This window comes from Hemicordylus capensis, chromosome 4 (assembly GCF_027244095.1).
Source record: "Hemicordylus capensis ecotype Gifberg chromosome 4, rHemCap1.1.pri, whole genome shotgun sequence".
NCBI lineage: Eukaryota > Metazoa > Chordata > Lepidosauria > Squamata > Cordylidae > Hemicordylus > Hemicordylus capensis.
The window spans coordinates 82,119,416-82,141,581 of record NC_069660.1 but is presented as its reverse complement, the minus strand read 5'-3'; the positions used below and the strand labels follow the sequence as shown (position 1 = coordinate 82,141,581).

General features: G+C 41.3%; 1 protein-coding gene across 22 annotated transcripts in view; it reads right to left on the bottom strand.

The window, feature by feature from the left end:
• Positions 1–22,166, bottom strand: part of PTPRF (protein tyrosine phosphatase receptor type F) — a 759,513-nt gene that overhangs the window by 623,102 nt on the left and 114,245 nt on the right. For 19 of the 22 annotated variants that reach the window (XR_008305992.1, XM_053244735.1, XM_053244734.1 and 16 more), the window contains exon 2: positions 16,962–17,048. The exons of 1 other annotated variant lie outside the window; for it this stretch is intronic. The gene's annotated coding sequence lies outside the window, so the exon portion shown is untranslated. Of the gene's footprint in view, positions 1–2,206; positions 2,267–16,961; positions 17,049–22,166 lie in introns of all 22 variants that reach the window. 2 more of the 22 variants (XM_053244731.1, XM_053244733.1) reach the window with 2 other exon arrangements.

The window sequence follows — 22,166 nt, the reverse complement described above, 5'->3', positions numbered from 1 at the left end:
GGAAACTGATTATCTAGACCCATTTCAAACTGGCTTCCAGGCTGGCTATGGGGTGGAGACTGCCTTGGTCGGCCTGATGGATGATCTCCAATTGGGAATTGACAGAGGAAGCGTGACTCTGTTGGTCCTTTTGGACCTCTGAGCAGCTTTCGATTCTATCGACCATAGTATCCTTCTGGTACGTCTGAGGGAGTTGGGGGTGGGAGGCACTGCTTTGTAATGGTTCCGCTCCTACCTTTCTGGCAGATCCCAGATGGTGTCGCTTGGAGACTGTTGCTCTTCAAAATCTGAGCTTTTATATGGGGTCCCTCAGGGCTCCATACTGTCGCCAATGCTTTTTAATATCTACATGAAACCGTTGGGAGAGATCATCCGGAGATTTAGTGCTGGGTGTTATCAGTATGCTGATGACACGCAAATCTATATCTCCATGTCAACATCATCAGGAGAAGGCATATCCTCTCTGAATGCCTGCCTGGAAGCAGTAATGGGCTGGATGAGGGATAACAAACTGAGACTGAATCCAGACAAGACGGAGGTACTTATTGTGTGGGGTCGTCACTCGGGAAGTGATATTGATCTACCTGTTCTAGATGGGGTCACACTTCCTCAGAAGGAACAGGTACGCCGTTTGGGAGCGCTTCTGGATCCACACCTTTCCCTGGTTCCCCAGGTTGAGGCAGTGGCCAGAAGCGCTTTCTATCAGCTTCAGTTGATATGCCAGCTGCATCCGTTTCTTGAGGTTCATGATCTCAAAACAGTAGTACACTTGTTGGTAACCTCCAGACTTGATTACTGCAATGCGCTCTATATGGGGCTGCCTTTGTACGTAGTCTGGAAACTGCAATCAGTACAAAATGTGGCAGCCTGGTTGGTCTCCGGGTCATCTCGAAGAGACCATATTACTCCTATATTACAGGAGTTGCATTGGCAGCCAGTAAGTTTCCAGGCAAAATACAAAGTGCTAGTTATAACCTATAAAGCCCTAAACAGCTTAGGCCCACAGTACTTAAGAGAGCGTCTTCTTCTGCATGATCCCCACCGTCCACTGCGTACATCAGGGTAGGCTCGTCTGTGCCTACCTTCATGTCATCTGGTGGCCACCCAGGGATGGGCCTTCTCTGTCACCCCGAAACTTTGGAACACGCTCCCTGTAGAAATAAGAGTCTCCCCATCTCTAGCTTTAAGAAAGTGTCTAAAGACTTATCTTTTTACCCAGGCCTTTTAGTTTTTTAGCTTCATAACTTTTAAAATTTTGGATTATTTATTGATTTGTTTTAAGCTGTTTTTAATATTTAATTGATTTTAATGCTTTGTTTTTATTTTTTGTGAACTGCCCTGAGACCTTGGGTTAGGGTGGTATAAAAATGCACTAAATAAATAAAAAATAAGTCAGTTGCAGCCAAAAACAAAACATTCTGTGGCATCTTCAAGACTAACAAACTTCTGATGGAACACGCTTAAGAAATCAGGCAAAGCCCCTTTAAGGAATAGACCCCTTCAATCAAAAGGGCAGGACCAATATAATCAGCCTAGACAGCAGCTATAAAAACCAGCAGTCCCTGGAACAACACTCTTCTTTGTTGCATTACCCAGCCATTGCTGCTCCACTTAGTTCTGTCCAAGAACTGTTCAAGGCTTGGTGCACTCTTGGAGGCCCCAGCTCAGCCTGAAACAGGATCCTGAGACAAGGTACTTCTGCCCAATTTCTTATCGTCTCCCCTCCCGCTATGGACTATCTCATCCCAGGAGTTTCACTAATCCTCCCAAGAGGCTTTTCAAGGGGCTGCTGTGAGGAGAAGGAGGAAATGAACTTTTCCAACCCTGTACAACTTATTTCAGATGATATGGTGACGAGCTTTTAGGGTTGAAAACAAGTACCTAGCCTGAACTATTATAGGAGGACAGGAAAGTAATAATAAAAGCAACCAATAACAGAGATGCCACCAAAGATGCACTAACAGTCATTTTTCAATAAAGTAATAATAAGCATTGGGATTGTTTTTAATGAAAGGCAGCATATAAATTTAACAAACAAACAAACAAATAAAGCATGTATATGGTATATTTCAAGCGTTCAAAGTGTTTCATGTACATTATTTCAGAATCAAATCCTGATCAAAGCTGCATTAAATCTCACTATAAAGATATCAAGCAGCAGAAGTAGTACAATATCACAACGAAGAGTCCCAAATTCAAATTTCACCTCAGTTGTGAACTCACTTCGCGGCATTAGGTAAGCCACTTTTTCAGCCTCCTGCCCCACCTACAACAGGGGGATAATACTATTGTTAGATGTTCTGCTGCACAATTTCTATATTAATCCATACATTAATAGTTTTATTAATAATAAATAAGCTTATACTTAGCACAGACTGAACTGGTCAGAGCTACCTTAGCAGGGAAGTTAATATATGTTGATGCTACAAATGTTAGCAGGGTTTCCACATAGGGCAGAAGGAAAACAGGAAAACAGCCAAACTGCAGTCATCATGTGGGCATAACTCATAGGGTGTACATAATCATAATGTGTACGTGCTGGGTAACATGCCCAATCACATTTTGTAAAAAAAGCAACTGTTGTCAGCAGCAAACTGTGGAAAGTATAAAATGGATTGTATTGAATTGTTCTAGGTCTGATTGGACCTCCTGGTCAGTCCTAACCTGCTGCTTGAGCCACCTGTTCAGGGGCTACAATCAGCACCCCTCTATATGATTTGGAACTGCATGGACTCAAATGATTTGGCTGCCTGGACTCGTGGGATTACGAGCTCTCCACATGCCCATATTTGGCAAGATCTCAATTAGTTGCCTATCACAAGCAGCATGAGGCAACTTTACCTAAGGTCAAGTATGGCATGCAACTGCAAGATATCCTCTCTATTAACAGTACAGAGAAGGGTGCTCGCTGAATAGACACGAGTTAAGGAGAAGGACTATTTAATAAATAAAAATATTTTAATAAATAATATAACTCCTCTTTTCGTTGGCACAAAGGGATTAGTCTTACTAATCACCTCATCAGGAAATTAGATTAGGCTGTATCACTCCCATCTATTGCAGCATTAATGGTCTGATGTGGACCAGAGGAAGAGGCTCATTAGTGTGAAAAGCATTCTGGTCTTCCCACCTAGAAAGTCTTCTTGATCCACAAGATAAGTTTTGAGCCCACCTATTCTCTTCATCTCATGCAGGTTTTTCAAACCATTCCATTTTATTGTTTCTCAAGATTGCACACACCTGTGATTGAATCATACAGCATGTATTTTTTTGTGAATCACAGATGTCATCCCCTGCAGCCAGGAGGTGTGACCCATGTTTGGCCCTAAGTCATGTTTTTGCCCCCATCAACCGCAAGCCCAAATTAATGCCCCGAAACCCAATTTCGGGGCTTTTAATCACTATAATAGTTTAATTGTTGTTTTGAAATGTTTTTAAATTGCTAATTGTTGTTATATTGTTTTTAATTTGTTTTAGCTCTTTACTGTTTTAGTCATTTGTTTTAATTGTAAACCGCCCTGAGCCATTTTGGAAGTGCAATTAAATAAATGAATGAATGAATGAATGAATGAATGTGTGTTCCTTCTTCGGACCCACCACCTGCATGTACTATGGCTCTGGCTATTCCATCCATCACAGCCATTACTCCAGCTCCATTACCAGCTTCTGGTTTGGACCTCTCTCTTGATCCAAACCATACACCATGTTTGGCTGCCTTAGAGAACCAACCTGTCCTGGATTTTCCCTGAAACCAGCTGCTTTCCTGGTTCCCTGGCTTGCGAGTGGAATGCTTACCTCTTCTCTATCCTGTCCTTCTGCTTGGTCCCTAGGAAGGAGGCAGGGGCGTAACTACTATTAAGCAAGGGGAGGCGCCTGCCTGGGGGCCCCCACGCCTCGAGGGGCCCCCCAGAGGCAAGTCACATGCCTATATATTGTGACGTGTGTGTGTTTGTATCAGTGAGGGGCCCATTTTAAAATTTAGTCTCTGGGCCCACTCCAGCCTTGTTACGCCCCTGGAAGGAGGACCAGCGTTCCCTATCCTGCAAGTGTGACAGAAACACCAACGGAACTGGAAGAAATTATTACTAAAACTCTCTCTCTCTCTCCATTCTCTTCCTCCTAAGTCTAAATCTGCACTCTACGTTCTCTCTCTGGCAAGCCTTAAGCTGATTTAATTGCAATCAGACCTTTACGCTAAAATGCCTCTTCATGAACTTCTAACTGATGTTGCTAGTCTTATTGTCTTTTACCACCTGTCTATTTTCCATTTATTGTACCCGAAAAAGTCCGTTAATAAATCTGATTATACAGTATTCTCATATCAAGCCTTTATTTCCAGACCAAAGCTTTGCACAAATTGACACTGTAATGGACTGTTCTCTCCAGTCTAGCTAATCCCCAAGCCCAAAAGTAGTCTCGGGAAGTTCTGCTAGCATTCCAGGAAAGTTCCATTAATACTTGCTTCTATGTGCTAAGATCAAATAAAGCCTTGCAGAATTTTTACCTAAGTTTCTTACTTGGGGAGGGGTTCCTGGGAACAGCTTGCCAAGGTCTCAGTCACTACCCTGAGATCAATCAGGAGTGGATTATCCAGACAAACCCAAACTTTAGAACAGGATATTTTGAATTGACAAGGCCAAGTCAATTTGAAATTATTCTTCATATCAATTCTTCATATGCAACTCTTGAACCCTAACACTATTGGCCTACCTTACTAGTAGGGAGGTTGCTAAAATAGCATCAATAATTACTTGGAGCACTTTAGATACTTTATGAAGTCCTATATATTATAGGGATGTAAATAAAGTTTAGCAAAGCAACCATTAAACCAGTGTTCTTCAATGCAAGGCCCAGGAGCCAGTGACAGCTCCCGTCAGCCCTAAGTACAGCTCACTGACTAATTGTGAAGCAGACTACTCAGTGCAGCCTCCCTGGCACAGTGTGGAAGCAACTTTTTGAACTGAGTGATGCTGTTTTGTCCAGCACTGGTGGAGAGCCTTTAAGGAAAGCAGAGCCCTCTTCAGAGCCATCTTGCTACATGCATACAGGATGCTGAGAAGTTCTCAGCTCTATGGCTAAAGTGTTGGGAAGGACTACATTTTCCAGCACCCACCATGCTCCTTCCAAGATGGCAATGAGGTTTGACAAGGCTCTGTTGCTTTTAAAGGGCCCACCCCCCTCCCTCCCATTGGAAGAAATACAGCCCCATGCTGACGTTAGTTTGGTGGGAAATGGCTTCTACACTGGAGGATTTTTCCCCCCAAGGTGATACCCTCTTGAAAGAGTGAAGATGACTGCATTAAAATGTTAAAATGATATCATTTAATTGTTTAACCATTGTGTTGAGAGTCCAACCATGCCATGGGGGCAGGCTTCTGCAAGAACACAGGCCGCTCACATCGTTTGTTACACTTGGGGGGACAGTGGAGGAAACAACTGAGGACAGAGGCAACATATGGTCCTGAACCCCTGAAGAGAAGGGCCAGGGACATTCCAGCCACAAATTTTCCAAATATTTTGAAAACACTTAAATGTTTACAAGAATTTCTGACCATTAAGATTAATCTTAACGGTTATTAAATCTGGCTCCTGAAATCTAAATCAAGCAAGCACCACTAATAACTTACTATCAAGTGAGTTCCCCACCCTTTGAATAATTATTTCAGGGGTTTTTGTAACAGTTCTTGTGTCTCCCAACTTCCAAGACTGGAAACAGTATATCTCAGTGCAAGGTATCTTAACTGGCCCTGCTTTGTATCTTTGCCTGGCCAGGCAAAATTTTAAAAGAATGGTGATGCTAACATATTTAGCATTAACAAGAAATAATTGGAGTTTCAAGAAGAAGTAGAGCTGGCAAGTATGGGCACGGTAAACTAAACATAAAAAGCCAAAAGCAATGTGAATAGTAAAGTGTTCAAGCTAATTGCAAGCTAAAGAACTAATAAAAAAAAACCATACACAAATTCCCAGCTCTCAACTTTTGCTTTTATCATCTTCACACAATCTGCTCTAATCAGCCTTTTCAGTTATCCTTTGTACCAAAAATAAACTTAGTAGTCAAAGTAGTAACATCAAATGCAATGCACATTGTTGTCTCTAAAAGACACACACAACTGCCATTTATGAAAAAGTATAAAGCAACACAAAGATGGCAAAAGGCAAAATATAAAATATGCATAAATGCATAAATATTTTACACAGGTGAGATGACACCTTTATAGTCAAACTGGGGATGTTTGTAGACACAAATCACTACATTTCCTGCAAACTGCAGAAGGTTTTCTATTTCATATAAATCCCAAAAGTATCATCTTTATGAATATAAGCAAAATATGTACCTTCACATCTGTTTTATTTGCTCTAAATTCTGTTTTTGGACACTTTCAAGAGAAAATCAATGTTACAGCTAATATGAACTGTAGAAAAGCTGATCTTCCTTTATAGCTGGTAACAATAACTTTTATTAACTTTGGAAATAAAATTAATAATGATTTACAAAATTGATTTTGATAATTCAAAGCCATACACTAAAATATCATTCTAGTACTAGAGGCTTCAGGGACTATTTCCTCCCTGCTGAACAGAAGAATGGGGGCAATTCAAGCAGCTTCCATAAATTATTAGACCAAGAAGGAAAACCCATGAATTGTAAAGAGTTAGTTTTGCTTTGAAACATCTGCCAATACAGTGCTTCTTTTCCCGTTTGATGGTACACTGGGAATTTCCAAGGAGCTTCTTTTTAAGTTCATAATTCCATGAGTTGAGGTTGTGTTCGTATAAATATAAGCAAACAGCATAAAGTATTTCTCTCACAGCCGCAGGAGGGTGTGCCTTATTACTATACTGTTCATACACACTTCAAGAATAAGTGTTTATAACATTATCTTCCCCAGAACAGTAACATTAACATGGGAATAACCTGGATCTTTCTTAACTGCTTCTTATAGTTTAAGATCCTGTACTCTCTGGGGTGAAGCCAACTACCCAAATTATATTATATATTTAAAATATTTATACTTTAGGATAAGTCCATCCAGGGCTGTTAATAACAGTCAGATAAAACAAAAAAAAAAGGGGGGGGAGGTGAAAGAGAAGTCCCTACTATGACAGACAAGCGCTTTCTCAATCCATTTTGCTACAATGAGTAATCTACCAATTCAACTTGAATTTTTTAATGAATGCCATAAATTACATAGGAACATAGGAAGCTGCCATATACTGAATCAGTGCATTGGTCTATCTAGCTCAGTGTCATCTTTACACACTGGCAGCGGCTTCTCCAAAGTTAATTAAATTAAATAACTATAATAAATAAGAGAATAATAACAAATCACATACACAAAATTTTTGTGTTTTAATCATGCCATACTCAGTGGCAATCTTGTAAAATGTGGATTTCAAGCTAAATTTCCCACCTTTCCCTCAGTCTAGAAGGAAACATTTCCGTCCAGAAACATTTAAGGTGTTTCTAACATAAACTGGAGTAACTTGTCTTGACAGATTATTTACCCTTACTTTATCTTAATGGCTCATCCTGCCACTTAGACCTTTTAGGGGTCTGCATTGAAGGCTTTCTACTATAAAGTGATTCTAGCTTCAATGTCACCACCAGTGCCATTGGTGAGGGGATAACTCCCATCGGCCTTAACCAGATCCCTTTTTTGCAAGAGAATACTATCTGGCCTTCTCACTTGGTCCCTTTCAATTTGGTTTCTTTTACACATTTTAGTATCTTATTACTGAGCTTTCAACATGTTACTACCATGAGTGACCAACTGAACATGCCTTTGTTGGTTACTGGTTGATCCTAAATAAGCTCTGCCCTCCTAGAAGCTGACTGGGACAGCACTCAAATCTAAACTACACTCCCTCACACTTTATTTTTCACCCTTCCAAAAACTCAAATCCCAACAGAGGAATAACCTTTTTACCCACAGGGAAGAAACTTCCTTTCTCAAAATCTTCCCTATGAAAGCTGTTGGATTTTATCTATTGCTGGGGATTTGCTTTTCCTCATATCAAGATTTATATATTTGAATGCTAGCAACATTTTAAGGATTTAAAACTAGCTCATCATGACATTGGGGCTATTCTTACGATCACAAAAATCAGGCTAGGAAAATCCTAGCCCGATTATTGTGATCATTGGAACCACCGGGCTTGCAGCCAAGCCCGGTGGTTCCGGAGCGGCTAACCCACTCCTGTAGCCCACCTCTTAGCCTCGGTTTGCAGAGCAAGCACTCCGCAAACCCAGGCTAACTGCTCGTGAGTAGCCGCGGTGCAGCTCCGCGCCACAGCTACTTGTGAGTAGATCCCCGGCCGGGAGGCTTAAAAGCAGCCTCCCAGCTCGGTGGTCTCCCCAGTATGCTCTGTGTGCTCGTGCAGGGCATACTGGGGCTTGTGGGGGTCGTGTGGCTCCCCAGCCCCCACCGGCTCTGGCTTGGAACCGGCCATCGTGTGGGCAGCCGATCCGGCTGCCCAGGGCTCCCTCCCCACTCATGAGACCCGGGTCATGAGACCCGGCTCATTATCTAGACCAGGGTTTCTCAACGTGTGGGTCCCCAGATGTTATCGGACTTCAACTCCCATAATCCCCAGCCCCAGTGGCCTTTGGTTGGGAATTATGGGAGTTGAAGTCCAATTACATCTGGGGACCCACACGTTGAGAAACCCTGATCTAGACAGAGAAGTTAAAGGGTGTTTTTTTTTTTAATTTTCTTCTCTGTAAGTGCCTATGTTCTTTGATGACTTTCCATTTCTGTGTATTTATCAACAAAAATACCTAACTTGTCTTTTTAATTTCAATGAGACTAGTTAGAGTAATTTTCTTCATGTCAGCCACCTTTCTTATTTTCAAAATTCCAGAGTGGTGCATACTACAACAAACAAAGCCTAAACGCTCCATAACATTACTGATCTAATGCACAGGTACCCAGTTATTTGACCTTGGCAATTAGTCTGGATTGCTGGCTATGGTTTATAAAAACACAGAGCCCAAAGTAGTGGGGCTGACCTATAACAATCAGCCCTTGCTCAAACTATGACCACCACAACATATGCTGGGGGGCAAAGAGGCTGTGGCATATTCTGCCAACATTATTTTCTGACTGAACAATTGAAGGCTACACATACAGGTAAATAAGAGGTAAGGGAAGCCAGTGTCAACACCAGTACCACTGATGAGGTGATTACTCCCACCTGCCCTAACCAGATCCCTCTTTTGCAAGAGAATACTACCTGGCCTTTCTACTTGGTCCTTTTCAACTTGGTTTCTTTTACACATTTTAGTACCTTAGTACTGAGCTTTCAACATGTTATTTGTCAGAATGTACAAGCACAAATGAAATAGCCCTGTCAGTAATGATATAATAAAGTTGACTGAAGCCTCTGTTGTTCTGCGCTGAAGATCCTTTGCATGGAAATGCTGGAACCAGAGCATAATATGCCCAGCATAGCAAATTTGCACTACCTACTGTTACAAATCTGCCAAAGAAAGAGAATGCTGGGTCACAAACTAAGTGACCTGAAAACTCAGCATTATGCAAAATATGAACTACATGTATTCGGAAATCATCCAAATTATTTGAAGTTTCACACTATGGTGACCTCACTGGGGTGAAATTATCTTGCTTGAATTATCCATGCAGCTCAGAATATTGCCATGCATTTCAGTTGCTCTGCAAAATGAATTAGATGCTTTAATTTTACATGTAACACAGGCCTGTGCCATAGGTGATGCAGGCTTGGTTTGAGTAAAAGGGGCCAAAGATCAATGCTAGTGTACAAAACAGACCCAGAGACTTTAAAAGATGACTAGATCCAAGTCATTAGGATAACAAGAACCTAATCATAGTTTCCCTCTCCCACTGCCGAATTAAAAGAGAACAGTAGCCCTTTATTCAGTAGGATGTTCTAGGATACCTTCAGCAACATGGTGTCAAACTACACACCAAGCCAAAATTCAGACTCACATGACTTCAGCAGACTTATATAACACATCCATTAAAACTCCTGCATCTGACTTAAGCTATGTCTTATACCAAAAAGCTATTGCTAGGAAGGGCTGATGTTTCCATAGACTTTATTATGCCACTGAAAAGTTAACTTCAAAAGCAGCACCCTAGCCCAGTGTGCAAACTCTGTAGCTGCTAATAGCAACAGTGTTATCATCTGACAGCTTTATTTGTGTAACAGTTTATGTTTTCATTATGTTCTGTCACCTGGCATGTGTATTTAAGAGGATCCCACACTATCATATCTAAGATGTTTACTACGAATTCCAAATAGCTGAAGTAAAAAAGATATGTTGCCTGACTAGACATAAAAAACAGTTATTCTTTCTACTTTCAAAGGTAAAACAGTACCCACTACACCTGTCAGACACACAAACGAATAATAATTTTTAAAACTGTAATTATTCTAGATTAAGCCAAAAAGACAGAGCGAGTAAGGTATCAATGTTATTTTACACTTTCTACTAAAAAACCCAACATTTTGGCTACCAAGACAGTTTACAAAACATACATTGAGGCGATTCTCACAATTGCCAAAAAGTGGGCTAAGGTACCCTAGCCCGCTTTCTGGCGAGCGCGAGAACCACCGGGCTAGCAGGCGAGCCTGGTGTCCTCAAAGCAGGTTAACCCGCTTACGGAGCCCTCCCCTTAGCGCTCTGCTAACTCCATCTATTTGCTCGAGTATTGCCGTGGTGTGGCTCTGTGCTGCGGAAAGACATGAGGAGACCCCTGCCGGGAGGCTGAAATCAGTCTCCTGGCCCTGGGGGTCTCTCCAGGATGCCCCCCACGCTCATAAGGGGCATCCTGGAACTTCCGGGAGCTGCGTGGCCCCCGATCCCTGCAGCCGCTGCCGGCTCCATGACGGAGCCGGCAGAGTCATGTGGGTGGCCAATCCAGCTACCCAGGGCTTCCTGCCTGTTTGTCTGCAGGGAGAGTGAGCTAAGCCCGCTCTCCCTACAGACCTCATTTTGGCGAGTCTCACTGATCGTGAGACTCACCTCATTATTTACTATTTAGTTAATTAGTTCTTAATTACATTTCTACACCACCCAATCCAACGGTTCTGGGAGGTTTACAAAGTAAAAACAAAATATAATTCAAATTTCAAACATAAAACCATAAAATTTGAATGATTAAAACTGTTAAAACAATTAAAGCAATTTAAAACAGTTTAAAAACCCAGCAAGGCCAGACCAAACAAATAAGTCTTAAGGGCTTATGTAAAGGCCGATTATGTATTTAAACCACAAATTTCTGTGGGGAGTACATTCCACAACCTAGAAGTAGCTAAAGAGAAAGCACGGTCCTGAGTCGCTACCAGACACTCTGGTGGCAGCTAGAGATGGACCTCTTCAGATGACCTCAACATGCGGTGGGGATCATACATAAGAAGGCATTCTCTAAGGTAACCTGGACATGTTAGCATTTTAGAGCAAAGTCCAGCTCACTTTGCTCCTTTAATTTCACCAGACTGAACAGAGTGAACAAGACTTCCCCCAGCCCAAAGTAATAGTTCCTTAGCAGAACATATACTATAGAAGTATAAGCTAACAGGCTCATTCACCATCATCTTCAGTTACAGTATTTTGAGGAGGAGGACTAGGAAAGCTCTCTGCCAAAGTCCCTATTACTAGTCAAACACAACAAGCAGCTAGCTAGGCCACTGACCTAATTAAGTAGAAGGCAGGTTCTAATGTGCATGTGGGAGGGAGGGGATATAATATGGTTTTCAACCAGGATAGTATTAAACTGTCAAACCTACAAAAAGGAGGGGGAAGAGCTGTGGGATTTATGCTGTTCCCACACAAACACTTGCTTGAGTGTTCAACAAGAGTACTATGGCAGGATTTCCACCAGCTGTATCGTACTACAGGGTCCTCTGGGTCCAATGGTCAGGTAAGGCAAACAGGCACAGTTCAGGCAACAAGGTGAGGGTAGATTCAGGCGGTGAGGTAAGGCAAGGGAAGGGTAGGTGTCAGGTAGCAAGGGTAGGTGTCAGGCAGCACCATGAACAGAGCCATGGTACATGTTGAACCAACAACAGACAGAGGCAGACTGAGCCCTGAAATACTCCTGAGCCTAGTCTACCCCTGCTAAACTCCACATCCCTGTTGTGAGAGGACCTAGTTTAAAAAGGCAGCCTCTGGCACTCCTGTTGTTCCTGCCATGTGCCAACCTTGACACACTGATATTGGTGGGGCCGATGGAGGAGGAGAGGCTGGTTCTTCTGGGAGCTCAGGCTCTGTGGATGGCACCAGGGAAGGTCTGGGCTCCTCAGGCACTGTTACAGGGGCTCTATCACCGGAGCTCCCACCAGCTCCAGTCTGGTGTTGGGAGCTGAGACCAGTCTGGGTTCTGGTCCTGCCTCCTCAGAGCTAGCCTCTGGAGTTCCCACAGACTCTGGACTATAACTGGGGCCGGGGACTGGATCAGGCATGGGTCCTGATTCTTCATGGCAGGGATCCAAGCCCAGTGCTGGCTCAGCCTCATCCTGGTCGGACTCAGACTCTCTGGTGTGGGCAGGGCTCCTGACATCAGCTCCTTTGATTGTGTGAGGCACCAGCAACTCCACAGGTCCACTATGAGACAAGTGACGGTTGACCCTAGTGATGATCGTCGATAGGCCAAGACTGTCACAGTTCATAGCTGGATAAATTGTTAAAATTAGCAAAAGGTGAAGCACAAAAGGAAAAGCATGGTCTTGTGTACTAACCTGACAGGATATGCACATACACATGCCAACCAGAGATGCAAGAGAAGATGAAACATGCTCAAAGCAAATGCAGTAATCTAATGTTCTGCCATCTATGTTTGCAATTCATGTGTGAAATTAGAAATTCAAAAGGCAAACACACTTTTCTTCCCAGTCACAGTATGGAACCCTACTCTAATTCCACAATGTAAGCATTTGAAAGAGATTAAAATTAGTCTCTGTAAAGCACATTTTGTCTATAATAAAGACAGCATTTTATCAAATTTTATCAATTTGTTGGTATGCAGAGCATCAGTATTAGAAGACAAACAAGAAATCTGTCTCATATCTTGAAAGGAATATGCCAAATATATTTCAATATGCAATATTCAGCTAATGGAATGTCAAACTGTGAGCAGAATTTCACAAACTTATTGGCTGACATCCTGACTAATGAAGTGCTTGCAGAAGAACATTGTGCTTGCACAAAACTATTGCACTAGCTAGTTGTGCTAAGTCTGGAGCTTGTGTTCCAGACTACAGGTGCACAGCCATAAACACGCTGGCACAACAGTCACACAACCTGTAGCATGTCTCATTTGTTTTGAAGGGAACTTTTGCACCATGACAGCACAATTCCACAAATCCTCATTTTTGAGTGCAAGTATTGCGGGGGAGGGGGGGCAGTGTTGTGCTAGCACAGCTTTGGTCTTTACATAAGTGTTTCATTAGTCACGATGTCTACAGCAAACTTTGTTGTTTGCTTCATTCTATGAGAAGTAGACAACAAAGTTTTGGCTATCATGACAAATGGAAATGAGAAGTAACATATCTAAATGAGTAGGGATGTATGAGTCAGCTTGATTTGAACCACAGTTCGAGCAGTCCAAATCTGGACCTCCCATCCCCACCCCACTAGTTCTAAAAAGTAATTCACAGGCTGGTTTGGGGGTATACTTGTAAAGGGGAATTCAGCAAGGTTTTCCCTTTAAAAGAAAAGGGCATTCCCTATAGTAATGTGTGTGGGCTGGGGGAGGGAAAGAATACTTTTAACCTTTAATTTTCAGGCGGTGATGGTGATAGTGGCTCCTCCAACCCCTCACCCCCACCCTGGCCTCCCAAATTACAGTCCAGGCTGGCTGTGGCCCAGTTCAGGCATCTGTGCACACACACATGCCACCATTTTAATGACCTTACATGGAGTATTTGTAGCACTTTAGAACATCCCTGTTGTGGTTTTCTAAGCTCATTTCCAGTTTTTCATCCTTTATGATATATTCTCTTCACTATTGGACCAAGAATTCTGGAAGTGGACAGATATCCAGCCAACAAAAATATAACTTCAAGCTCCTATTTAAGTGCCTGTTTATAAATCTCCTCTCTCAAGAAGCATTGCACATAGTAATTTGGTTATCAACAATTATCTCGAATTCTCTTAGCTGTCAGATCCATGAAATGGGAAATTCCTACTCTCCCAGATCTGGATTTGATTCACTGGTTACACATAAAAATTACCAATGTGATATCACCTGGAGAATGCTGCTTAAATCAGTAGTAATAATAGTAAGCCCAGACTCTGTCAAAATTTCCCTTTTAAGTCCTCCACAGACATAATTAAACTCCAAGGTGAGCACAGACTACAAACTAGAATGAAGCTACCTAAGAAAATAAAGGGATTTAACATTAAAATAAATAACTTTCCCTAATGAGCTTACAAATTAAAAGCTACCTAAGGAACTCATGCCTGGAGATATATTTTAAAGCACAGAGATGATACAACATAATTCACACTGCTAGCATTAAACCAGGTCAAATGGTTAACAGAAGATATATTTTTTAAATGAATCACAGCCCAGTTCATCCCGAGGAACTCAGGGTAGACACAATGGCTTAACTCTGTTGTTAAATACACACATGCAGCTGGTAATCACATACTATTGGAGACCTGTTGGGATTTTAATCTTGCTGATATTTACCAAGTGCTCCTTTTTATGTGGTTATCTTAAGTTTATATTTCATTATTTTACTCCTTTTAAAAAAAATTAAAAATGCTGCTAGCTACCAGAAGCTAATATGAAATAAAAGTCACATTCCCAACTGGTTTACACACAAAAGGCCAGTCCAAATAAAGTTGTCTGGGACTGCTTTCAAGAGATGTTTGGGAAGAAAATCTGGCAAACTGTGCAATGTTCCATGTGTGTTTCAATGAAATGTGAACACAGTTGTGTAAGTGTGCTTTTGCAGCAAGACATGAACTTGCGCAGAGTTGTGCGATGGACAGCCATTATTTCTCATGGCCATCTACTGTGCAACTCCCTTTATGAAATGTTGTGTGTTTGTGCAAGAGCATTCTTGCGCAACTACACACACATTTAGTTAACATCCACATGGAACATTACACAGTATGTCAGCCAAAGACTTTCAATTTTGGTTGATAAGGCCAATATCCAGCTACATAGCAGGTTAAGCCTCCCAGACAAACTCTATATCAGTTTGGAGTTCTTTAAAAACCACAAGTTATCCCCCTGTTATAGCACGAAGCGGCTGGGAAAGTCATCCATAAATATCAGTACTACATAACGCAAAATTACCTTGGGGGGGACTTTTGCATTTTAATTAACAAAAAGACGGCCACACTATTAACCGTGGGGTATTTTTCTTACCATTTTAACTTGGTGTTTTCTTTTAAACCCATCATCTGTTTCTTTTAAACCCATTACCAACATTTGTTAACCCACTTTTTCCTCTTTATGTCCCATAATGTGCTTTTTCTTCTTTCCCTTAACAACCATAGGTGTCTCTGAACCCTAATCTCAGTTGCCCCACTTCTTTTTCCTCACACCACAAAGCTCTTTTATCCTATCCTCAATTGTTTCTTTCTTCAGTCTCTCTTTTTGCTCTGTTTCTGTCCTCACTATTCCATCTCACTCCTGAGCAACAACAGCATATGAGGCTTTCACTTCTCATTCACACAGCAAGGGATCTTGGATGCAGCCAGGCTATAGAAAATGGCTGGCTGGCTATAACCAGTTGGGAAAACCAGTCCCAACTCCATTATGGACCTCTAAATCTAGGGAGGAAAGGAGCAATGCAGATGTAGAAATATATCTTCTGTCCTCACTCCCCATTGTTAATAGGTCTGTGTAGGCTGTAGATGCTCTGAAAAAAAGGTGGGAAAGGGCCACAAACAATGGGTAGCTGGAATTCCATCAGCAACTTGTAAATTGTCAGGTTGGGGCAGGGGCATAGATAGGGGACAGGGGGCCCGTGTTCATCTCTATCCCTGTGGCCCCTTGGAGTGGGAGATAATGAAGAAAACAGGGAGGGGTGCAGCTGGAGGGCCCTCAGGAGCTGGAGGCCCCGGGTTCTTTGAACCCATCAATTCAATTAATAGCTACACCCCTGCGTTGGGGGTCTGAAATCAACTGATATGCCTTGTGTATAAGGCTGATTTAGATACATGCAAAACATTCTATCATACTGTATGTTGCACCCTCAAGGATGCAGGAAAACCTAGTAACAGGGAAACCTAGAAACTTTTTTTAAAAGGTCAATCCTAATTCCTGTGTGTTTCTGCAGCTAGATGTAGCCTTCTTTTCTTCATAAAAAGTCTTGACTAAACAAAACATTAAAAAACAATCATGAAGATGGTAAATATATAGTTAATACCAGAAAAACAGGTTGCTTACCTGTAACAGATGATGTGGTAGTGATTCCATACATTCATAACTAGTGGGATCTGTGCAGGCGCAGAACCCACTAGTTATGAATGTATGGAACCACTGTCCAGATGTGCTTTTTTAATTAGTGAACATGACTTTCAAGCAGTAAAATGTTCAACTGTTTAACAACCTGGGTAATTTAGTTGTGAATGTGCACAATTTTTTAAAAAGCTACTTTTCTAAAATCTGACATGAGCTATTCTAAAGCCTAGAGGAGAAACTAATATCCACTTCAAGCATTTTAAGCTCAGTTACCACAGCAGACATGCATGGGGCATGGAAATTCATCCTAAATGCATCCCCAGCAAAGCAGCTGCCCTTCCAAGCCATTTTTATCCAATCGTAAGTTGTCCCAATTGCAAACTTTTGTGCTTGCTCTTTTCTCAAGGTTTGTCTTTTTACATAAAAAGATTACACAAACCCTTCCTTTGCTATTTTGGAAGAGAGGGGTTTAGAAAAATGATATATATTTCAATTAAAAAGCTGTACAAGTACTAACTCCATAAATACCATATGGTCCATGCTCATACCAACCTGATTGCAGCAAACCACCTTACAGCTTCTTTGCAAGCAGATGTCGCAGGTCCTTTTCACACTGATCAGACCCATTCAGGTGGTACCCTAAAGAATGCAAGAGTAACATCTCAGTATACCCTGAAAAGTGTTTGTAAGACAACTATATATTCTACCAGTACACAGAACACCATTAAGTATATCAGCTACAATTGCCTATGCATAACTAGTACATATCTGTCAAACTATAATCAGTGTAGCCTTTATGGCTAAAAGATGTCACACTCTTTCTCAGAGGCCTCCAGAATGCTGGGATTACAGGCGAGGAGAGAAACACCAACAAAGCACAAATTGAAAACTAGCCTAATTAGTATGTGCCAACAAGGCTTCATTTGAACAAGCACTGCAGTAGATCAAAGCAGTTTCATGGCAATGAACTTTACTTCTACAATCCACAACTTTGCCCAGCATATTGAGGAGTGATGAAGGAATTACAACAGAGAGAGTCTTATACTTCCCTACCACAGAAAACCCAAGAATCTGTTGTGTGCTTAATGTATGTTTAAGCAGTTTACCCTTTCTTGAAATATTAACTGGAATCCCAACACTATTCTTAATAGGGTTGTGCACGAACCAGTTTGGAGGCCCTGTTACGAACCTCCAAACCGGTTCGAAAGACTGGTAGTTTGGCCGGTTTGTCAGTGGGGGGGGGGCAGTGTTACCTTTAAGGAGCAGGGAGGGTGCTCTCCCACCCCCACCCCTTGTTTTCCCCACCGGTGCTGTGTTTAAAAATGGTCCCGCAGGGCAGCAGCGTACCTCCTTGGTGCCCTGGTGCACGTTGGACCGGAAGCACCCAGTGCATGTGCGCATGTTGTGCAGAGCCCAGCACTAACTGAGGTTCCACATGACATCTGAACTGTCACAGTCTATGTCAGTAGTAGTAATGACTGAAAGAAGGGCCAATTGCCTTGCAATCCAAATACTAGCTGATAATGACAGACTAGTTAAAAGTAAACTCTCCTAAAAGAAGAAGCTGAAGCCACTCTTACATTGTATCTCACTAGTCAAGCTATATTCCAAATATGCAGGATTTTCAGAGTATTAAATATACCCCCTTGGATTCTTAAATGGATCTGATGTTTACCTGCACAGAACCTGAAGATGATGCACTTGTACTAAACCAGGCTTCCCCAAACTGCGGCCCTCCAGATGTTGCTGAATTACAACTCCCAGCATCCCTAGACACAATTTTATGTGGCTGGGTATGCTGGGAGTTGTAGTTCAGCAACATCTGGAGGGCCGCAGTTTGAGGAAGCCTGTACTAAACGCTGTAGCTCTAAAAACATGCTCCAAACCAAGCATTTGCTGACATTACCTAGTTGATCACTTCAAAGCCCCACATTGCAGAGATTTTCTTTGGAAAGCCCTTGCATGATTTAAACTGCATCTTCATGACTGGCACGTTAATTCCAACAAAGGTACTCATTATCTAGACCTGTGCTCTCATATCTGTTACAAGGAGACAAATCAAGCTCTTTATTTCTTACATCTGTTGTCAACTGGAAAGATCAGATCCAGAATTAACATCAAGAATTCCTGACAGCAGCATTTGTTCTCACTTGTTTCTGCTACATACACTGCAGGTCTAAAGGTCCTAAATTTTCATGGGCACTGCTAATTAAAGCACAAATTTTTGATGGTGCAGAGGAAGCATTTAAGAAAGGTCAAAATTTCCTTCCTACAAATTTTTGCCTACTAGAACACTGTAGTAGCTACAGCCTTCAACAGAAACTTGGGAGTGATCATGTACCTTTAGCTGACATTTGAAAATCACCTGGTGGCTGATGGTAAAATGCTAGTTTATGAGCAGAAGACAATGTTATTTATTGGAGGGTAATGTTCCCCTTAGGCAGAAACACTTGGATGGTATGGCATACTTTAATCCTCTCCAGGATTTCCAAATGGGTACATTCTGGAAGCTGTTAAAATGAATGCAGGGTTGCTTTTACATGCAATCATACAATAGTCAAATTAGCCAGAAATTTAGCATGTGATTATAAAACATAAAAATGCTTCACATCCTCTCTTTAGCACAGTGAGTAATCTCATTTACTGACAAGGATTCCACCACTTGATCATTTCAGAATAGAAGGCTTTTTAAAAGCATTTATAAGATTCCCATACTTTTACCACTTTTTATTGAAGAAACGTGATCAGCAAGGCAGCCTAGCATTTAGAATCGATTACATATTTTTAAAATGTTTTGTTAATATTCTGAACAAATGTGTCTTTTTATTTTCATTTTGAATTGTACATTTTTAAATACAGAGAGATAGAGAGATAGAAAGATAGAGAGATGTGAATCACCAAAGTGACAGATCTGAGCTGTACAAACAGCCTAAATGTATACTGAAAACATAAAATATTACATTTTTCTCTTGCAAAGCAAACCTGTAATTTTATCTAAGTGGCTCAAACTTCAACAACAGTTGAACAAAACATTTCATAGTACGACCTTTCTATTAAACTGAGATTAACAAGAAGATGAAAAGCAGCATGGTGCTTGACTAGCAATAGGACAGAACTAATAGATTTTGGTTTGCAAGACTCTTAGCCAATACATTTCAGAGAATCCAAGAGTATAGAGGAAAATAAAATCTACAGAGATTTCTCTACGGAGAGCTTCAAGACAAGATGCACTTGTCTTGAAGCCACACCTAAGCTACTGTAATCTCATCAAGCCCCAAAATAATACTAGTTAAGGTCAGCATCAACATATACCTTTACTATGATACAGCCAAGGGATTCCACAAAAAGGGGTGCTAGTACCCCTGGGGATACTTAAAAAGTTCCCAGGGGTTACTCAGAACCCTCCAGCCTCCCCACAGTTCAGCCACACTATTTGTTCCCCATTTATCACCAGCTTGAAGCTGATGTGCCCACAGCAGAAAGGGAGGGAGGAGGGTGAAGATCCTTCCCCTCTGTTCTTGATTGGCTGATTACGTGCTGAAGCTCAATGTACTCCTCCCCTCAGCCTGACTGACAGGCTTCAGAAAATTAGCATCGGATATTCCCATTGAAATCAATGGGACAAGTAAACCTGTGTCCCATTAATCCCAATAAGACTGCTTAGGAGTAATTTAGTAAGGATGTGAGCCAGTGACTGTTAATCTCAATAAGACTGCTTAGGAGTAATTTAGTAAGGATATGAGCCAGTTACTGTAGTTGCCTGTCTTCCTAACTGTAACACTTAAATTTGTGTTTCTATGTATACGTGCACCGACCCACATACACACATGAGATGGGCTACTCCAGTCACTGTCTTACATACAGATTAAGTGACTGATAAGCAGTCTTTTTGAAATTAATGGTACAAGTTTATTTATCCAATTAATTTCAGTGGGAGTACTCATGAGTAACTTAATCTGGATACAAGTAAGTGCCTGGAGGAGCCTGTCTCATAACTGTTAACATTAAATTTGTGTGCGCACACACGTGTGTGTGTGTGTGTGTGCGCCCCCCCCAATCTTCATGGGGTACCTGAGCTGAAGGCTTGAGACAAAAGGGGTACACTTGTTTTTTAAAAGGTTGAGAACCCCTGATACAGCCTGTAACGTGATATAGCAGGGGGAATTCACACCCAAGAAGGCGGGCGATGGAGAGAGGGTGCACAGGATCCTGTGGCTTGCTCTTGATCCCTTAACCAGGTATGAGGGATCAAGATAATTATACCTACACCAGCTCCAAACTAACTCTTAGGCCATAATTAAGGACCTAATTATTGTTTTAAAATTATATTATAAGGATCTGATAAAATTTAGCCCAGAGATAACATCTTTTTGCCTAACATCAGTAAATGCAAGCTTCCGGGGCTGCAACTCCAGGATAGAAAGCACTTAGCTAAGATTTTATTTTAGCTACACATACATATTATATTAGGTATGCCTTCATATTTTCACTGTTACACTGTTTTAACTCTTTTACTGAATATTATAAAAAGTTTCACCAACTATGAGGCAAAAGCATTAAAATTATTACAAATATTACACTGGTAAATCTGCAGTTATGTGGTCCTGAAATGAACAGGTACCTCAAAGGCAACAGAGTTCAGGAAGCACAATTGTGTGCTTGAAATCAGCAACTCTTTCCACTCTAATGATTTTGCTACAAACAACTCAAGAGAGTTCCGAATGCTTTAGTTTACTGGATATCACCAGTTATAGCCACTATTTAATTACACCCTAAATTAGACAACTTTCTGTTTGAAATACAGTACAGATTGTGAGCTCTGGAGGAAATGTATTTGTTCCCCACTGTTCAAGATATCTGCTCCTAATTGACAGCTCCAGCAATAAGTAACATAGCATAAAAATCTCTAGAAAAACGTTAAGATGCAAAGAACTCTGTGAAGCTAACCAGCAGCTTGAAATCAATAACAACTTCATAATTTGACAAAGGAGATTAAATGATGCTGTGCAAATTACTATCAGCATTCCTCTTGCAAATTCAATGAGGTGATAAAGGCAGGATATTATGCTGACAGATGCTGAATGCTTTACATTAAAATATTGGCACACCAAATGTTGCCTTCAATTCTTATTATAATAGCACATTTTAATAGATAACTAAAAATTCAGTCCTCAGCTTTTTTTTTTTTAACAGAGCAGAGAACAAGAAGAGTTAAGTGGTTACTAGGAAAGCAAGGTTAAGCGCATACATTAAGTGGCAATCTTAACAATGGTTTGTGTTGCATCAATTCAATAAATCCTCGATAGACATAAAATTGTTGTTTTTTATTATGCAGCTCCATGTAAATTCTTCCACCCGAGTCAGATATGCTCCTAATGGGGCATTAACTGATTTAATTCCTGTCACTCGTGGGGTCAGGCAGGGTTGTGTTCTGGCCCCTTCTTTGTTTAATCTCTTTATCAACAACTTAGTGCAGTGTTTAGGATCCGTGGATTCGCATGCCCCTAAACTGGCCATGTGCCAATGTTGCAATATGCGGATGATGCAGTGATCCTGTCCCAGACCCGTCTTGGTCTCCTTAGATTGCTGGGAGCTTTTGCCCACTGTTGTAATGATAATAACTTATCTATTAATTATGAGAAATCTAAGGTCCTGGTTTTTACTAAAGCTAGGAAACTTTACAAGTGGGTGGTAAACAAGGAAAATATCGAGCAGGTATATAAATTTAAATAACTTGGTATACATTTTCAATATAAT